Below are 19,396 nucleotides of genomic sequence, written 5' to 3' on the forward strand. Positions count from 1 at the left end.
ATTTTTTTAAAAATAAATACTATATAGTTTAAACAACAAAGCAGGCAAAGTCAGATAGAAACATTAAAAAAATATAATCAGAATGCAGGGATGGTAACTAAGTGCCACAATTTCCAACCACTGAGGGAGAGAGAGAGAGAGAGAGAGAGAGAGAACCTAGTTATAAGGCTCTCATAGTAGTTAGGTACTTATACCTCTATAGGAGGCCCAGCTAGTAACTTGAGGTGAGGTTTAGGTAGTAGGGTAGGGGTTAGGGGCCACTTGACATTCAGAGTGAGACGTACGAACAGAACAGTACATTCTTATGAAGATTTGATGAGTCCATCAAGCTAGGTTGAGAGAACATTGTACAAATCTCATCTTTGTGTGAGTTTCCTCATTCTGAGGGTCATCAAATCTTCACAAGAGTGTACTGTTCTGTTCGTATATCTCACTCTGAATGCCAAAGTGGCCCCTAACCCCTACACTACTACTTAAACCTCACCTCAAGCTACTAGGTGGGCCTCCTACAGAGGTATAAATACCTAACTACTATGAGAGCCTTATAACTAGATTCTTGTTGTCTCTCTCTCTCTCTCTCTCTCCTTCCTTAAAACACTATTTACAAAATCATCACAATGTTGCACAGTTTAACACAAATGAAAAAGGTGTAATTTCCCAAGTTAAAAGTGTGCAATATGGCCAGAAATCCCAAAGTCCTCCCCTTTTCTAAACTAACATCACACCATGCGTTAAGGGGTTTTTCGCATGCGAAAAGCCCATAACGCAGCATGGAAAATAACCCCTTAAGTTTCATACAATCTAATGATGTTGGGTGATTCTTTAAGAATGTATTGATTGGACTAATTTTTTGCATATATTAAAAAAGAAAAAATATAGTTTCACTTTGGACTATAATACACTTATGGCCAAATTTTCACAGGGCCATGTGCACAAATACTGGCAGTTACGTGTGTAGCTGGGCTCCTTGCGCACCACATGCATTTTCTAAAGGGTCCGGCCACACACGTAACTGCTGATATGTGCACAGGTGCCGGTCCCTGAAAAAGGGGCGGGCTGGGGTCGGGATGGGACAGAGGCCGGCCGCAGCAGCAGCCATTAGCCGCTGTCCCCGGGAAGCACATGCTGGCCAGCTGCCAGCATGTGAAAACTACTTCTGCTCTGGAGCAGCAGTAAGTAGTAAGATAAAAAGAATTTCGGGTACTTAGGTAAGGGTAGGGGTCAGGGTGGAGAGGGGAAAGAGAATGAAGGTTAGGCAGGAGGGTAGGGAAGTTCACTTCCAGTCTGCTCCTTAATTGGAGTGGACTGGGAGGGAACTGGGGGAGGCTCAATTGTGTGGTTGTGCCTAATATTCAATTTTAAAATCCGGCACGCATGTGTGGGCTGGTCAACAGATTTTCTAACATGCGTGCGCTGGCACATACATGTTATAAAATCGGTGCCTTCAAGTGCGCGTTCCAGGAACCGTGCATACATGGATGTGCACACTGTCTTTTTAAAATCGACCCCATATAGGGGTAACAACTATGATTTGTGGCACCTTCATAAGTGAAACAGATGTCAGTGTCCACTTTTTATGAGTAATTACCCTTATGTGCACATATTTTATAACACTTTAATAAGTGTGGTTTATATATATATAGATATTCATTGGTTTGTTGTCAGAGTGATCCTTTTCAAAGATTTTGAATTTTTCACTCTGGTATTGATTCCAAATTGTTTGCCATAGTTGTGAAACAAATGGTCAAGACAGAGACAGGGATGTAGGGAGGGAAAGCAGAGAGAGAGAAAGAGGGAACAGGTGGTGAGGTTTTTTATAAAACAGATATGCCTGTAGGAGAGTACTGTGTTGTGTTGGCAGTGTGTTAAGGAAATGTTGTTTATTCCATTTCCTCACCCTTCCCCCACTCACCTTTCTACCCTATCCTCTGGCCACAACCAGCATCCCCCATCTGACCCTCTCTTTTTACTCTATGCCCAAAGTTCTCAGCTCTTCCTCCTTCCCACCCCCAAGCTTTGCCCAACAGCAAATTCTTCTTTGTCTTTACCACACCTACCCCCATCCCGCAGACTAATCTTCAGACTCAACCTCACAAAGATAAGTTTCCCAAATTCCTTCTACTACTTTCAGCCTGACTCAAGTATCTCTAGTAGCAGTTTCCATATGGCTTCTCTAAGTAGCATCAGCAGGAGTGATGACTTGGTGCCGAATAACTCCACCTTCTTCCTGTGTGCCCTTCATTCTACTGTTCCTGACTCATTGGACTGGCTCCTCTCTGCAGGCTGATGCAGTTGTGATCTAAGGACCGTACACCCCAAAAATACAGCCTTGATACCAGTGCTGGGATTTTTGGCACTCCAAAGTTAGCAAAGTCCATGTATCCCTTGCCTATGTCTTGCATATTCCCAGTTGGTATACATACCATAGGTTTAGAGCTGTAGCCAGGCTATTTGGTATCTATGGCCAAGTGAAAAAGTGCACCCTCACCTTGTATGCAGCACGTCTCTGGTCATACTACCTATTTATCTGTCTGCATTCACATATGGTTGCTCGCAGCGCCATAAGGACAGGAATAGAGCACACACATCACACTGTACATGCCTTCCAATTTCTCCCTGCAATGTTTCCTTTCTAAGGGACCTGGTTACTAAAGGGTTTCTTCTATTGTGTGTCTATAGGAAAAATGCAGAGGGGCCAATATTAAAATATTTCTGGCTATGTATGTTGGCTAGACAAGACTTATCTGGCTAACTTACACAGAATGTTCAGCAGCACGGCAATACCACTGAATATATCTGGATAAGTATTAAAGTTAGCCGGATAAGCTTATCTGGCTAACTTTAGACCTGCTGTGGGCCACATTTACTTATCTGTTAACTCAACCAGATAAAGCTCAATATCGCTACTTATGTGGCTAAATTAACTGGATAAGTAATGTCGCCCAGATATGCCTTGCCTACTGCCCACCCACTGACTATATGGCTTACTATTTTGTATTTAGCTGAATAAGTGACTTATCTGACTAAGTGGTATAGCCAGATATTCTACAGCAGCCACTTATATGGATAAGTCCAATCTATCCAGCTAAGTAGCATTTGAATAGCTACCTCTTAGTAAATAGGGCCTCAAGCCCGAAGTGAACCATGGGATGGAGGAGATAGGCACCTATGAACAGCAGAAGTGCAAATGTGCTCTCTACTACTGTCCCAATGATGCTTCAACAGGGAGAATAGGAAGAACAATTCGACCACAGGCTATTTGTGAGGTGTCTGTTAAAAGGTGAATAGACAATCTAGGAGCATCCTGGAACATACAGCAGACTTGAACCTTCTGTCACACCCCCAAGTACCAGCCAATTCAATCTATGAGTCCCATTTCAGTTCACTCTTCTCAATCCCCATATCCTACCTTAGCTTTTCTCCCTCTCTCCAATTCCTGGATCCTACCTCAGTCCATGAGTCTCCCCTCGCTTCATCTTCCTCTCCAAATCTCCCCTGACCTCCCCTCTCCCCTCCTCATCTTTCATCCCTTCACCAATCTTGAATGACACTTTACCTCAGCCCTTCCCATCTCCGTCCTTTTCCCATTATGACCCCAGTGTAGGGGAGAATAGCTAAAATCTTTGTCGTTTCTTTTTTGTTGTTGTTGTATCATTCTTTTTTTTTTTCATTTTGTTTTGCTTTAGTGAGCAAAATATTGAAACAAAATGAAGAATGGCACTTCTCCTGCATAACCAGCCCTCATTGCCATGAATAATACTGTAATTGCATTGGGATGGCCAGCACCCTTTCAGCAGAGGCACCTGTGTCTGAGATCATACCAGCCTTAGGGTTGCTATGGATTGCCTGGGTTGAGAAATACTGCTTTAAGAACTAGGCTAGCAAATGAAATATGGCAGAGTACATGAGCCATGCAATACTTATCAGCCCTCACATGCTTTGATTCAGTATTTACAGAGTTGTTCTATAAAATATGGACAGTCTGGCTACATCTAGACCAGAGGTTCTCAACCCTGTCCTGGGGACCCCCCCCCCAGCCAGTCGGGTTTTCATGATATCCACAATGAATATGCATGAGAGAAAATTTGCATACACTGCCTCCATAACATACAAATTTTCTCTCATGCATATTCATTGTGGATATCATGAAAACCCGACTGGCTGGGGGGGTCCCCAGGACAGGGTTGAGAACCACTGATCTAGACCCTTCCAGGTCTAGATGTAGCCAGACTGTCAGCCCCTGACAAGGTTCCCTCATCCATGGTGCTGTGATGCATTGCTCTTGTCTGGTGAGTGGCACCTATGCTGAAAAAAAGATTGGAAGCAAATTTCTGCTTCACTTTGTTATGCAAATCTCTTTACTAGTTCTTTATATCCCTTTATCTCTGTAATATCATAGTGGAAGTTAGTTGTCCAACTTCCAGATGATCTACTGTCAGATTTGTTGCTAAGAATTAAATTTACTAAATGCCGGATCAAACATAGATTTCTCTTATTTAATGGGATACATTTCACTTGTAGAGAAGTTTAGCTTTCTCAGTGGTGCTTTACCTGGGTAAAGGCTGCAATCTGCCTGTCAGGGATGCCTCCCCCTCCACCCCCTTTCCTGAGTCAAAATGTATGTTTAGCCTGTGCTGAATGCATATTTTACAGTTAAAGCACATTTTTTAGCTCTCAATGCATTTGCAAAGCATTAGCTTACTGAATTGGGAGTTTAAAAAAATGTAATCTGAGAGTTAAAAATGAATGCTTGGATTATTGCATCGGCCCAAGAAAGGGAGAAAACTTAAATGAACCCCATATTCTTGAATACCATTATTTATTTAAAATATTTGTTTTCCACACACAATCCAAATTCATGGTAAAGTGTAGTCATTTAAAACATGCATAATTAATCAAACATACTAAAGACAATTGACATAATCAAATGCTGCCTGCTGTATACCCGGATGAAAGTTACATTAGTAAGGGAGTATATCTGTATCCTATCTGTTAACAGAGAATGCTGACAATTTAATAGGTCAGGCACATTAGGTTTGTGATCTTAGTTTGGCCAAGTTCTAATGGCACCCAGTAGGGATGTTTTTTCTTTGGTTTTTTTTTTGGTTTTTTTTGTGTGTGGCTTTTCAATGTCAGGAGTCAACGAAACATTCCAGAATGGTAGAAGAGCCACAGGAGTTTAATCAGCCCTTGCCAAAAAGATTTTGGCTTAAATAAGCATGAGTCCCTTTGTTGTAAATGAGCTCTGGTTTCTGGTGTGACACTTATTTGATTATAACCTTTGGGAATTAGTTTAAGCTCTTGTTAAAATATTGTTTATCTGCTGGGGAAGTCATGCTTTCTTTCTTGATAATGGTTAACCACTTGTTAGATGACATTTTAAACCTTAAAGCTGCAGTTTATACCAACTTGCCATACCTGACAACTGGTTCCCCTTTCAGTAGGCTAGGATGTAAATTGAACCTCTTTGCCACTAACCTTGCTATTTCAAATAGTTTTGGAGTTTATCCTAAAACTAATTTAGTGGGAAAGTTAAGTTATAGAATATAAAGCGATGAAATAGAGAACATATTTCTCTCAGCTATAGTTTTCAACTTCACACAGATGTATCTTTTTGTTACATGAAGCTTAGCTGGAGTGAACATGTTGATGGAAGAATGGAGACCTGTGCATGACAGGGAGGTTACATCCTAGTGTACTGTGGTTATTGAATGTTCAGCTTCTAACATTTGGAAGCAGCACCGCAGGTAACTGAACACATCAGGATTTGGTTAGGAGCAGTCTTGGACAAGGCTAAAATCTCACTCCATGAACAGTCGCATGACTGGAGTGAGGGCGCACACAATGGGAACATTTGGCAGGTAGCAACAAAATGATTTGGAGGCATAAACCAAAAGAACCCCACATTTGGGTTGCCTTGCTATGATGTAGTCTGTTATCTCGCTGGAATGTTTGGTTTACTGCTGGCCCTATAACCTGGGGATTCTCAAATCTTCCCTTCCCTTCCTTCAACTACCTTCCTCCATTTGCTTCCATTACCCCTTTCTCCCCTGCCTCCTGACTCTTTGTGTGCACCTACCTGGTATCTGCTGAGTCGCTGGCTGCAGCAACAAATCTCTATCCATGAGCTACAGATAGAGAGGCAAGTGCCACTTTTTTCAGCAACCTGCCAATCAGACACTTGTCTCTTTCTAACCTTCCATTTCCATTCATTGTTCTAACACATCCCAAGATGTATTGTGATCATTATGCTTTAGTGATAACAGCATCATGTTATTTAATCATCTTTCATGCTTTCTGGCTGTTTATACTCTCATTGTGTCAGGATCCACTGTCCTTCCAGAGCAGTGATCCTCCAAAGTTGTCATTTCAATACTGATCACCTGATTCCTGTGGAAAACTTTCAGATTCTTCAGGATGATACCAAACCTATACTTTATTCACAATTGACTGCATTGTACAAATGTAATGACTGGTGATGGTGTATCATTCCTGTGTACCAGGTCCTCGTACTTTTAATCATTGCATGTTCTAAAAATAAATACCAGGCATATATTTTCCAAATATATTATAACACTAGCGGTACCCGGTCACGCGTTGCAGTGGCAGAGTCAGGTTATTTTCCCTCCCTCCCCCTTCCCCTTGCTCATTTCCCTCAGTCACTCATCCTCCTCCCCCTTGGTCACTCACCCCCCTTCCCTCCCCTGTCCCCACTCCAACTCTCTCCTCTCACACTCACCTCTCCCCTCATTCTCCCTTCCCTGACACTCACCTCCCCCCTCATTCTCCCTCCCCTCACTGTCACCTCCCCCCGCCTACTGCCTACCCTTCAGATCAGAAAACTTTTGTCTTTCTATTTCTGTGGGAACCCCCCCCCAAAAAAAAAACCCAATCCCAACCCTTTAAATTAAATAATAACCCCTCACCCTCCTGCCCCTCCTCCAAGACCTGGGAAATTAAAATTGTTGGTGCTACATGTGGTCTGTCCCTGGGCGTCTGTGCGCGTTATGTAGCCAAATAGGGGAGTGCCTAACCAAATTTGCACTCCCAAATTTGTTTTGTGGTCTGGGGAGGGCTATTTTGGTACATTCCCGAGATCATGCAAGTTTAGTGTATGTATTTGTGTGTGAACCTCCCCCTTCCCCCAAAAAACAACCCTATGAGAAACGTTCTCTTAAACTAACCACTACACACTCTCCTGCCCCCCCAGCCGTGCGAAAAACAGTAGCCCACCCCCTGCCCCCCCAAGTTGCCGAATGAATGAAACCTGTCCCCCCTCGTGATCCCTCCCCAAGATGTTCGCAATAAATTTACCACCCCCAACCTCCAGACCCCCCGAGACCTGATAAAAATGTCAGTTGGTGGAGCGGGCGTTCAGGAGCGGTCTGGGAGCGATGTATTGGCGTTGGTCCGTCATCTGCGAGCACTGAAACGCTCTGACATAGTAAGGGCAAAGGGCCGCTGGATGCCAGTCCTGAAAATGGTGCCGAGGGGCCCTTGCCCTTACTATATCACATGGGCTACTGCCGCCATTGGTGTCCCCAAGTGGCATAGTAATGGGAAAGGGCCATCGGGGCCATGTTGATTGCTGGCAGCCGAAGGCCGTAGTGCAGGAGATGTGTCCCGGACCGGTCCTGGCCCCCCGCTGGAGCCTCCCGGACTTCTGTCAGGTTTTGTGTGTGTTGTGAGGGCCTGGGAAGTAAATAAATTTGGCATGTGTGTGGGGGGTGTGAGGAGGGTGGTTTTGTGTGTGTTGGGAGGCTGTGGGAAGTAAATCAATTTGGCATGTGTGTGGGGGGTGTGAGGAGGGTGGTGGGTGTATTTTATCTGTAAAGAAAATAGTTATCTTCCGGCGAAAAAAGTGCGCAAATGTGTTAAAATGGAAGTGAAACGTGGGCCTGGACTGGCGAAATGATTAGTGTAGCGTGTGTTAGTGTAAGGTATAATAGATGGCACTTACGTCCAGCAGATGTCACTGTTTTCTGGAAAAAATCTTTAAACCTATTTTACTTGTCACAGGTGTGACATATCTGTAATATAAGTACAGAAGAACCTTCCTGTATGTGAAATGAAGGTTGTGTCCAAATTTGAAAGCAATTGGTTCAGTGGTTTCTGAGATTAGTGATTTTGTCCATACTATTTAACATTTTTATTTATATAGATTAGCAGTGCAATATTCAAAGGGATCTAGCTGCCTAACTACAGTTAGATGACTATAGACAGATTTCCTTTTCTTCTCTCTTAATGAAAATTGTAAAGACCGATCTTTCCTGTGCTAGAACAACTTTCATCTTTTTCAGTTTTCTCCTTTTTTTTCTATCTGGAAGAGCAAATCCCTTTGCTATAGGGATTTATACTTAATGGTTTAGTGTCTTTTCTCACATGAAATGTTCCAAAACTCTTAGACTTGGGCAGAAACAACTACAGTAATAGTAATTAAAAAAAAAAAAAAAAAACCTCTTCTTGACACTAATATAACTAAAGGAGAAGCAGATGCCCAGATTTACTAAGAATTTTCTATACTCCATGCCTGACCTATGTACTTTCTCATTCTTGCCCTAGGCAATTCAGGCAAATTAAACTATGAAAATAGAAATTCTGATCCAAATAAGATAATAATGGGCTAAAAATACCAGACTAAACTTCAAGTCAAGCTGCCCTGGTATGAGTAGAAACAAAGACTTGCCTGTCCCTAGGCAAAGCGTAGCTCCTATATAGAAGCCTAGCCACCATGGCACATCAAATCAGAAGAGTGCTACCAGAGAAAAAGTTTCCAAATGTGATCTGGTACATTTCAGTAAAATGTGTGTGGGTATTGGTGGGGAGAGAGGAGTTGTTTGTCTTATATTAGGAAACCAATTTCTAAGCTTCTGAAGATACAGATCTCACTGTGCTGTTCACTTAAACATTTTAAGCGGCAAGCTCTATAAACAAACTAGGGAACGAATAAAAAAAATACCAGTTTGGTTTACAAATGAAATAAGAATTCCAACTACCAATTATCAGTTGTCATGACAACTGAGACCCAAGATGCATGTATTTTCATTATTCAGCATGCACACAATCTGTTTCTCAGCTGGGGGCACAGAGGAGAAACTTTCCTTTCTATTGAAAAGGCAGTGCATGGATCAGGTAATCATCTTACTGTAACACCCTCCCATTACGCTTATATTTAAACACTATTAATTTTTTTTTAATGTTTTCACTTCAATTTCTTTTCAACAAAAACAGTAAAGTATTTTCAGAAGAAAACCAACTGCAATAACAATTAGACAATCTCGTAATTCTTTTTTTTCTTCTTCTTTACTATAGATAACTCCCCCAATAATTGTGATTTTCAAATGGTATCAGGATGGGCAATAATAAATACAAAATGGAACCATTGTAGTTGTCCATTTATTGTACTTGAAATTTAATGTGATGACCCTCACCTTGGGCATTAGTTGGTCAAAGTCACTGTCCCATTATAATTTATAGTTAGGCTGAAAGAAGACCATGGAGTCCAAACATTTTATAATGAAATAATCTACAGTATCTCTATAATACTAATCCAAAGTAAGATTAAAAAACAAAACAAAACAAAAACATTGCAACTGAAGTCAGTCTTGCCGCACAATAAAAAATAATTCCTTCCTCTCCCCAACTATGGTGCCCAGATCAATTTAGGTCCCAGGATCAACACTTTCCAGGAATCTCTTGCAGAATGACATCTACCTGAAGTGAAACCAGTATTTGAATGTCCAGGTAAAGGCAGAAGTGGAATATCACAAAACTATAAAATCAGATAGCCTCAATGGAAAGCATCTTGTTTATATAAACAGTAACTTGCCCCAAGTCATGTGTCACCAGCCAATCACAAAACTTCCTGAGTGTTTACAGTCACTCCAACCATATTCTTGCTTTTAACAACACATGAACGCTAAGTTATGGAGTAAAGCACCTGCCTTTGTGTGGTAATATTACAAAGTAGCCAATGGATATCACCAAAAATCATTTTTAAATATCAGATTGACATATAAAATAAAACATTTTCAAACTTTAACTTCCAGATGAGGCATATAAAATAAATGAGGTATGATGCTGGCTTTTTGTAGACCTGACATCAGGCTCTGTGGGTTCAATAGGCAAAACAATGCTCAAGTATATGGTGAATAGACCTGGTTCAAAGGCTAAAATTAGTATTATTTCTTCATGCTGGATAAGGAAAATACCAAACATCAACCTTTTCCCCTCTGTGACCATCAGACTGCACCCTTACTCCAAAAATCTTTGATCTTCTCTTTCTTGTGTTGGTAAATTCACACCTTGAACCCACTGTTGCGCTTGGAGGTGGACCCTTGTCCTGGAGCAGTGGAGAACGGCTCCCTGGTAGGGACCAGGAAGCACCTGCCCACAGGGAGCGGAGCATAGTAGGAGACAGAGGCTAGGATGAGCTTCACCAATGGAAGCCCGCAATCCCCCCGGGTGGAGCCCGTAGGGACCCGGGCCACTTGGACTTAGGTGAGCTTCACAGGGTCTCCCAGAGAGGTAGTAGAGAGGCGTGAGCACGAACAGCAAGGAAGCACGGTCGGACACTAGGCTAGGTCTGGAGGAGCAAGGAAGACCAGAACAGCGTAGGCAATCACAAGGCAAGGGACAGAGCCAGAATCAGGGGATGTGGTCAATGGCAGCGGGGTCAGAATCCAAGAATCAGTCCGAGGAGTAGTCAACGAAGCAGGGGTCAGGTTCCAGAGGTCAGATGAGGTCACAAGGCAGGCAGAGGTCAGGATCCAGGCAGCGAACAGAATGGTCAAGGAGCAGGCCGAGGTCAGTACCAGAGAGACAGTCTGAGGGTACTACCTGGGGAGACAGGACAGACAGACGCTGGAACAGAAGGATGCTGGAACAGAAGGATGCTGGAACAAGACTGGAACAGTAGGATGCTGGAACAGTAGGATGCTGAAACAGTAGGACACTGGAACAAGGCTGGAACAAGACTGGAACAAGACTGTGAACGAGGAGGCAAATTAGCACACTTACAGTGCCGACCCGATTGCCAAGGCAAGGAAGTGCAGGCAGGGACTTCCTTATATTATACATTCAATCAGGGCGCGCCGCGGAGCTAGGACCCACCCCTGGCCAAACTCCGGTGTGAGATCTGCTGTGCAGTGGAAGGCCCGGAGACTACCGCTGCGGGACGCCGAGGCCTGGAGGAGCTCACGGCTGCAGCTGGTGAGGCCGACCCATGACTTGCAGAGGAGCTAGCGAGGTCAGCAGGCCCGTGCGTGGGCCGGGAGCGGATGGGGCGCGCAACAGTACTCCTCCCCTTCTAGACCTCCCTCTACGCGGCCGAGGCTTTTCAGGATAGGTCCTATGGAAAGTCCTGAGGAGCTCTTTATCAAGAATGTTGTGGGATGGTTCCCATGAGTTCTCCTTGACCCCATAACCCTCCCAGGCTAAGAGGTATTCCCATCTGCCTCGACGCCAACAGACTTCGAGGACCTCTCTTACCTGAAGTGACGAGTATGGTACGGTAGAGATCCATGGAGGTGAAGGATGTCTATGAAAAGGCCAGGAGAGGACCAAAGGCTTCAACAGAGAGACATGGAATATGTGTGGCATGAGGTAGCTGAAGTTGATAAGACACTACTCCCACTCTTCAAAGCACTGGGAACAGGCTGATGTACTTGGGAGCCAGGCGATGAGAAGGGAGTCTCAACCTTATGTGTCGGGTGCTTAACCTCACCTTCTGACAAGGACGGAAGAGTGGAGCGGGACATCTATGGGCATCAGAAGTGCACCTGGAGCACTCAGCAGCCTGGGTAAGGTGTTCTTTGATTTGATTCCACAATTGGCGAATGGTATGGGCCATGAATTGCACAGCTGGAGAAGAAGTCCATTAATGGCTATTAATCAATTTTACTTAGGGAATAGCCACTGCTATTAATTGCATCAGTAGCATGGGATCTTCTAGTGTTTGGGTAATTGCCAGGCTCTTGTGGCCTGGTTTTGGCCTGGTTTTGGTCTCTGTTGGAAACAGGATGCTGGGCTTGATGGACCCTTGGTCTGACCAAGCATGGCAATTTCTTATGTTCTTATGTTCTTATGAACAGTCAGAGGAATTAGAAGTGGCAGCCGAGGTTGTTGTCCGAATACCACGGAGAATGGAGATACATCAGTGGCAGCAGCGACGTGGGTATTATGCGACAGCTCAGTCCAGGGTAACAGATCAGACCAGTTGTCCTGCTGGTCATTCACATAGGAACAAAGGAATGTTTTCAAGGTCCGGTTGGTCCTTTCAGCTTGACCATTGGCCTGTGGGTGATAGGCTGATGTGAAATTCAAGCAATGTTGAACGTTTTGCATAGAGAGCACCAGTACCTGTCAGCAAACTGTGTTCCTCGGTCGGATATAATTTCCTTTGGGAGTCCATGGAGATGGAAAATGTGTTTCAGGAACAACTTGGTTAGTTCTGGGGCCGATGGGAGGCCCAGCAGGGGAATGAAGTGACCCATTTTTGAAAAACGGTCGATGATGACCCAGATTACGGTATTGTTCAGGGATGGAGGAAGGTCTGTGAAGAATTCCATTGAGATGCTGGACCATGGCTCGGTAGGTGCTGGAAATGGTTGGAGTAGGCCCCAAGGCCGTCCGGTAGGTGGTTTCTGTTGGGCGCAGATGGGACATGAATCTACATAGTTACGAAAGTCTTGCACCATGTTGGGCCACCAGTAATATCTCCGCAACATCTCTAGGGTCCTGGTATGATCTGGGTGTCCTGCCAGCTTGGAATCATGGGCACATTTCAGAAATCGTTCATGTAATCTACGTGGGACGACGGTTTTCCCAACTGGAACTGTAGTGGTCATGGCAAGGGATACACAGGCAGGATCTATGATGTGTCTGGGAACATCAGGAACATCCTCTGGTTCGAAGGATCTTGATAGTGCATCAGCACAGAGGTTCTTGGAAGCTGGGTGATAACGTAGAATGAAATTGAACCGTTCAAAGAAGAGCGCCTATCAGGCTTGTCTAGGATTCAAGAGTTGAGCTTCTTTAAGGTGTTCAAGATTCTTATGGTCAGTGAAAATGGTAAATTTATGTTGTGCCCCTTCCAACCAGGGGCACCACTCTTGGAGCGCCAACTTGACAGCTAGAAGTTCTTGGTCACAAAGGTTGTAGTGCTGCTCTGTAGGAGAGAACTTGTCTGAGTAGAATGAACAAGGTATCAATCTACCCTTTGGAGAAAACTGACTTAAGATGGCTCCTGCTCCAATTGCAGAGGCAACGACTTCAATGATGAATGGGCATCTTGGGTCTGGATACTGAACACAAGGACTGGAACAGAATGCTTCTTTGAGCATCATAAAGATGGCTTGTGCTTTGGGAGTCCACCCACAAGTGTTAGCCCCTTTCTTGGTAATGGCGGTGAGTGGAGCAGCTAGGGTAGAATACTTGGCAATGAAGCTCCTGTAATAATTAGTAAAGCCAAGGAAATGTTGTAAGACCCGTAGGCCTACTGGCTGGGGACAGTCTCAGATCTCTTGGACTTTATTTGGATCCATGGAGAAGCCTCGATCAGATATGATGTACCCTAGGAAGAGTAAGCGATTTCACTCAAAGAGGCACTTTTCTAACTTGACATAAAGGTGATTTTCTCTTAGATGTTGGAGAACGATCTGAATATGATCTCCATGGGATTCAAGGTCTTTGGAAACGATCAGGATGTCGTCAAGATATATAACTACAAATGAGTACAAGAGGTCTTGGAGGATTTTGTTCATAAGGCATTGAAAGACCGCTGAGGCATTGCATAGCCTAAAGGGCATCACGGTATGTTCATAGTGACCATCCCTCGTGTTGAATGCTGTTTTCCAGATATCTTCAGGTTGGATGTATATCAGATTGTACACACACCCTCAGATCCAACTTGGTGAAGATCCGTGCCCCTTGAAGGTGGTCAAACAGCTCCCTCATAAGGGGCAGAGGGTACCAGTCTTTCTGGGTTATGGCATTGAGCCCTCTGTACAAGGGTGTAAACTGCTGTCCTTTTCTTGATGAAGAAAAAGCCCGCTCCAGCGGGAGAATCAAAGGGACGAATGAACACTTTTTATAAGTTCCCTTTGATATACTCAGACATGGCTAGGGCTTCTGGACAAGATAATGGATAAGTTCTGCCCTTGGGAGGTGTCGTGCCCAGCAGAAGTTCTATGGAGCAATTGAACTTGTGTAGCGGAGGCAAAGTGTTCGCCTTCTGTTTCACGAAGACGTCTTCGAACTCAATATACTGGGTAGGCAAACCAGATAGGGTGGTAGACTTCAAGACAGAGACAGCTGGAGAGACTTGATGTAGACATGTCTTCTGGCATTTGGAACCCCACTGCACCAACTACAAGGCATGCTAATCGACCTGGGGTTCGTGGACCTGGAGCCAGGGTAGCTCCAGGATGACTGGATGTGTAGAACGTTTTAACACATAGAAGGGCATCTCCTCCTCATGGAGAGTGCCCACGGTAAGAGGGACAGCCACTGTTTGATGGGTGATGAGCCCTGGAAGATGTTCTCCTTGAATGGAGGTGATGTGAAGGCTCACATCTAATGGCTGAAGAGGAATGTTCAGAAGCTTGACAATGTCATCCATGATGAAGCTGCCACTTGCTCCTGTATCGACAAGAACAGTGGTGGCGAAGAAGTGGACCTCGATGCCCAGAGAGATTGTAAGCAGGAGTTGGGGGCTGGTGACAGTAGCGCCTAAGCTCGGGACTTCCGCCAGGCTCAGGCATTTCAGTTTTCTGGATGGACCGGTCAGGACTGCCGAAGATGTCCGGAAGCACCACAGTAAAGGCAAAGACCCTCCTTACTCCAACAGAGACGTTTGGTCGGAGACAGTCACCCATGGTTCACCTCCATGGGTTCCACCATGGGAGGAGGTGGTGGTGATGGAGTCTTGACTGGAGGACTCAGGACACACGTGGGACATGGTGTAGGAGAGTGGGAAGCCTTTATTTCTAGGCGCCTTTGCCGGAGATGATGGTCGATCTTCCCGGTGAGGGAAATCAGGTCCTCTAGAGACGTGGGAGTCTCACAGACGGAGAGTTCATCTTTGAGAGCGCTGGAGAGTCCATCTAGGAATATGGCTTGCAGACAATCTTCTTGCCACCTGAGCTCAGTAGCCAGGGTCCTGAATTCCATCGTATACTCAGATAGAGTCCGTGACCCTTGATGGAGTGGAGTAGATTATGGCTGGCTACAGCTTGGTGGCCTGGGTCTCTGAATGTCTGCTTGAAGAGAGCAACAAACTCAGAAAGCTTGGAAAGCATGGGATCAGAACGTTCCAATAATGGAGAGGTCCAAGCAAGAGTCTTCCCTTCTAGGCGGGAAAGGATGAAGGTCACTTTAGTGGTTTCCTTCAGGAACAAGGAGGGTTGCAGTACAAATTGTATGAAACACTGATTGAGGAAGCCATGACAGGATCGTGGGTCTCTGTTGTATCGAGGAGGTGCAGGGAGTACCAACGATGCTTTAGGTAGCATAGACGCTGATAGGTCCACAGGATTGGCCAGAGCTGTATCTCGCAGCTGGGAACGAAGCTCTTCTACCGAAGAGGCTAGCGATTCCAAAGCTTGCTAATGTTCTTTGACTGTGGTGGCCAAACCCGGTAGGGCCCTGGAGGCGGGAGACTCCGCCGAGTCCATGGGCTTGGCAACCTGTTGCACTTGGAGGTGGACCCTTGTCCTGGAGCAGTGGAGAATGGCTCCCTGGTAGAGACCAGGAAGCACCTGCCCCCAGGGGTGGAGCACAGGAAGAGAGAGAGGCTAGGATGAGCTTCACCACTGGAAGCCCACGGTCCCCCTGGGTGGAGCCCATAGGGACCCGGGCCACTTAGATTTAGGTGGGCCTCGCAGGGTCTCCCGGAGAGGTAGTAGAGAGGCGTGCCCATGAACAGCAAGGAAGTGCGGTCGGACACTAGGCTGTAGGTCTGGAGGAGCAAGGAAGGCCAGAACAGCGTAGGCGATGACATGACAAGGGACAGAGCCAGAATCAGGAGACATGGTCAATGGCAGCCGGGGTCAGAATCCAAGTATCAGTCCGAGGAGTAGTCAACGAAGCAGGGGTCAGGTTCCAGAGGTCAGACAAGGTTACAAGGCAGGCAGAGGTCAGGATCCAGGCAGCGAACAGAATGGTCAAGGAGCAGGCAGAGGTCACTACCAGAGAGATAGGACAGACAGATGCTGGAACAGAAGGACGCTGGAACAGTAGGACGCTGGAACAAGACTGGAACACGAAGGCAAACTAGCACACTTATAGTGCCGACCCGTTTGCCAAGGCAAGGAAGTGCAGGCAGTGACTTCCTTATATCATAATGTTCAATCAGGGCACGCCGCAGAGCTAGGACCTACCCCTGGCCCTACAAGAGGCCAGGCAGTCCACATGTGTGTTTGTAGGGGCATGGCCAACGCCACTGGGGACGCCGAACTCTGACGTGAGGTCTGGTGTGCAGTGGAAGGCCCGGCGACCGACGCCACGGGACCCCGAGGCCTGGAGGAGCTCGCGGCTGCCACTGGGGAGGCCGACCTATGACTTGCAGAGGAGGTAGTGAGATAAGCAGGCCTGTGCACGGGCCATGCGCGGACAGGGCGCGCAACCACCACATCCTTGGGGTTTAGCTAAAAAGAGTCACATTCAATGGGTTATATCTCAAAATTATAAACTTTTATTCTTTTTGGTTACTAGCAGGGTACTATCAAGCTAGGGTGAGAGAACACTGTAGAAATCTCACCTTTGTGTGACTTTCCTCACTCCAAATCATGTCAAATCTTCACTGATGTGTACTGTGCCTTTCGTTGGTCTCACTGTGCATGTAAAACTGGCTCCAAAAACCTAGATCGCCAACAAAACCTCACTCCAAGTTAAGAGCTGGCCCTCCTATAATGGTATAAAGAGTTTCTTTCTCTCTCTCTCTCTTTCTCTCTCTCTCCAGCCCAAAAGTGAGACATGCCTATCTGGGCAATTTGCAAAGTACAAATATTGCAGGGTTTGATAACTTTAACGCACAGCGCAATAAAGCACCTATGCGAAGTGCTAATATAGCGCATGGTGCGGTAACTATTAAATTATCATAGCCATGCCCCTTTTCCTTATCTCGGGTGTTATTCATGTGAAAATTATCACATTTTGATGAATATAGACCTATGTTGGTCATTGAAAGGCAAATAGCAAAAGAAAGTTGAATAACAACTCTCATAATAGCTATTCTTGATATGTTTGAGAAAAAAAGAAAATATTCATCAAAATCTGAAAAATGATGCTCAGAAGCCATCATAGATGTTCCATTAAAACTCTCCCAGAGCTTAATTATTCATTGAGTAAAATAATATTTTCTCTTATTAGTTTTAAATATATCACCTAGTAACTTGTGTGTCCTCTAGTCTTTATACTCTTTGAAAAAGTAAAAAAACAGATTAATGTTTACTCGTTTCACTCCATTCATTATTTTATAGACCTCTATCATATCTCATATCTCTCCTCGGTCATCTATTCTTCAAGTTGTCTTAACCTCTTTAGCCTTTCCTCATAGGGGAATCGTTTCATCCCCTTTATCATTTTGGTTGCCCTTCTCTGTAACTTTTCTAATTCTGCTATAACTTTTTTGAGATGTGGTGAACAGAACTGCATACAATAATCAAGATGCGGTAGCACCATGGAGCAATACAGAGACACTATGATATTCTCTGTATTATTCTCCATTCCTTTCCTAATAATTCACAACATTCAATTTGCTTTCTTGGCTGCTGCTGCTGCACACTGAGAAGAAGATTTCAACTATTATCAATGATGATGCCCCAATCCTTTTCCTGAATGGTGACTCCTAATGTGGAATCTTGCATTGTATAGCCATAATTTGGGTTACTCTTCCCTATGGGCCGGATTTTAAATCACCTATGTCCATAAAACTCAGGGATTTACACACGTAGGTGGGCCTTACGCGCACCGGGCCAATTTTCAAAGGCCCGGCCACGTGCGTAAACCCCCGAGACTCGTGCAAGTCCTGGGGTTAGTGAAAGGGGTGGTCCGAGGGCGGGGCGGGGCTAGAGGCACCCGGCACAGCGTCCATTTGCCACTGTGCTGGGGGATCACATGCTGGCAGGCAGCCAGTGTGCGCAACTTGCTCCTGCACAGAACAAGCGCAAAAGGTAAGTTAATGATTTTGGGGGGATTTAGGATAGGGGTGGGGGGGGGGAGGGCAGGATAGGGGAAGGAGAAGGGAGGTCAGGCTAGGGGTTTGGGACGTTCCCTCCCTATTCGCTCCTTAGTTGGAGCGAACTGGGAGGGAACTGAGGAAGGCCCCGATGCATCGCAGCACGTAAATGCAAATATCTTCCCCCCTTGAGTGCGCCGACCTGGAATTTTATAACATGTCCATGCGTGTGTGCCGGATAGTGCACGCACATGGACGCGCCCGCATAATGTTTTAAAATCTACCCCTCTGTGCACCACTTGTCCACAATGATGGAGTGCCCCTATTTTCCCTCTTAAATCTGTGTAGGACCAGTCTAGATGCCTGGTCCACCATAATTCCCCTTGAGAGAGAAAGCTCGGTGGACAGGGCCCAGCAGGGGAGGAATAAGAGTTGGGTCCCAGTTGGGATAGGGAGACTAAGCCCAGGTCTTTAGTAGGAAGGCAGCTCCTGTGGAATAATGTTGTCCAAACATTGAAGTTGTAAAAAAGCTGTGAGTATTGAGAGTATACTGTCCTGAGCTAAAGGCAGCTTACTAATGTACATTTGTTGAAGATGTAAAATAAAGAAAAAGTGTTTTGAAAAGGCAGAATCAGCATTGCTTTGTGCCTCCAGCCAGGAAAAACCACTTGGTCTACCACATCCACATTAAATTTCATTTGCAATTTACAGGTCCAGACTCCCAATTTTGCAATGTCCTCTTGCAATATTTCACAATCCTCTTGTGATTTAACAACTTTGAATAATTGTATTTCATCAGCAAATGTGACCTCCTTGCTCGTTGTTCCCATTTCCAGATTGTTTTTATATATTATTTATTTTAAAAGCAGTGGTCCTAGAAAAGATCCTGGGGGGCACTCCACTATTCACCTTTCTCCATTGGGAAAATGTATCATTTAATCCTACTCTCTGTTTTCTATCTTTTCACCAATTCCCAATCCACAAAAGGACACTGCCCCCTATCCCATGACTTTTTAATTTCCTAAGAAGTATCTCTTGAGGGATTTTGTCAAATGCTTTCTGGAAATTCAGACACACTTTATCAACCAGTTCCCCTTTATCCACATGTTTATTTACACCCTAAAGAAATGTAGCTGTTTGGTAAGGCAAGACTTCCCTTGGCTAAATCCACATTGGCTTTGTCCCATTAAAAAATACATATCTATATGTTCAGCAATT

This window comes from Rhinatrema bivittatum, chromosome 1 (genome assembly GCF_901001135.1).
Source record: "Rhinatrema bivittatum chromosome 1, aRhiBiv1.1, whole genome shotgun sequence".
NCBI classification, from domain to species: Eukaryota; Metazoa; Chordata; class Amphibia; order Gymnophiona; family Rhinatrematidae; genus Rhinatrema; species Rhinatrema bivittatum.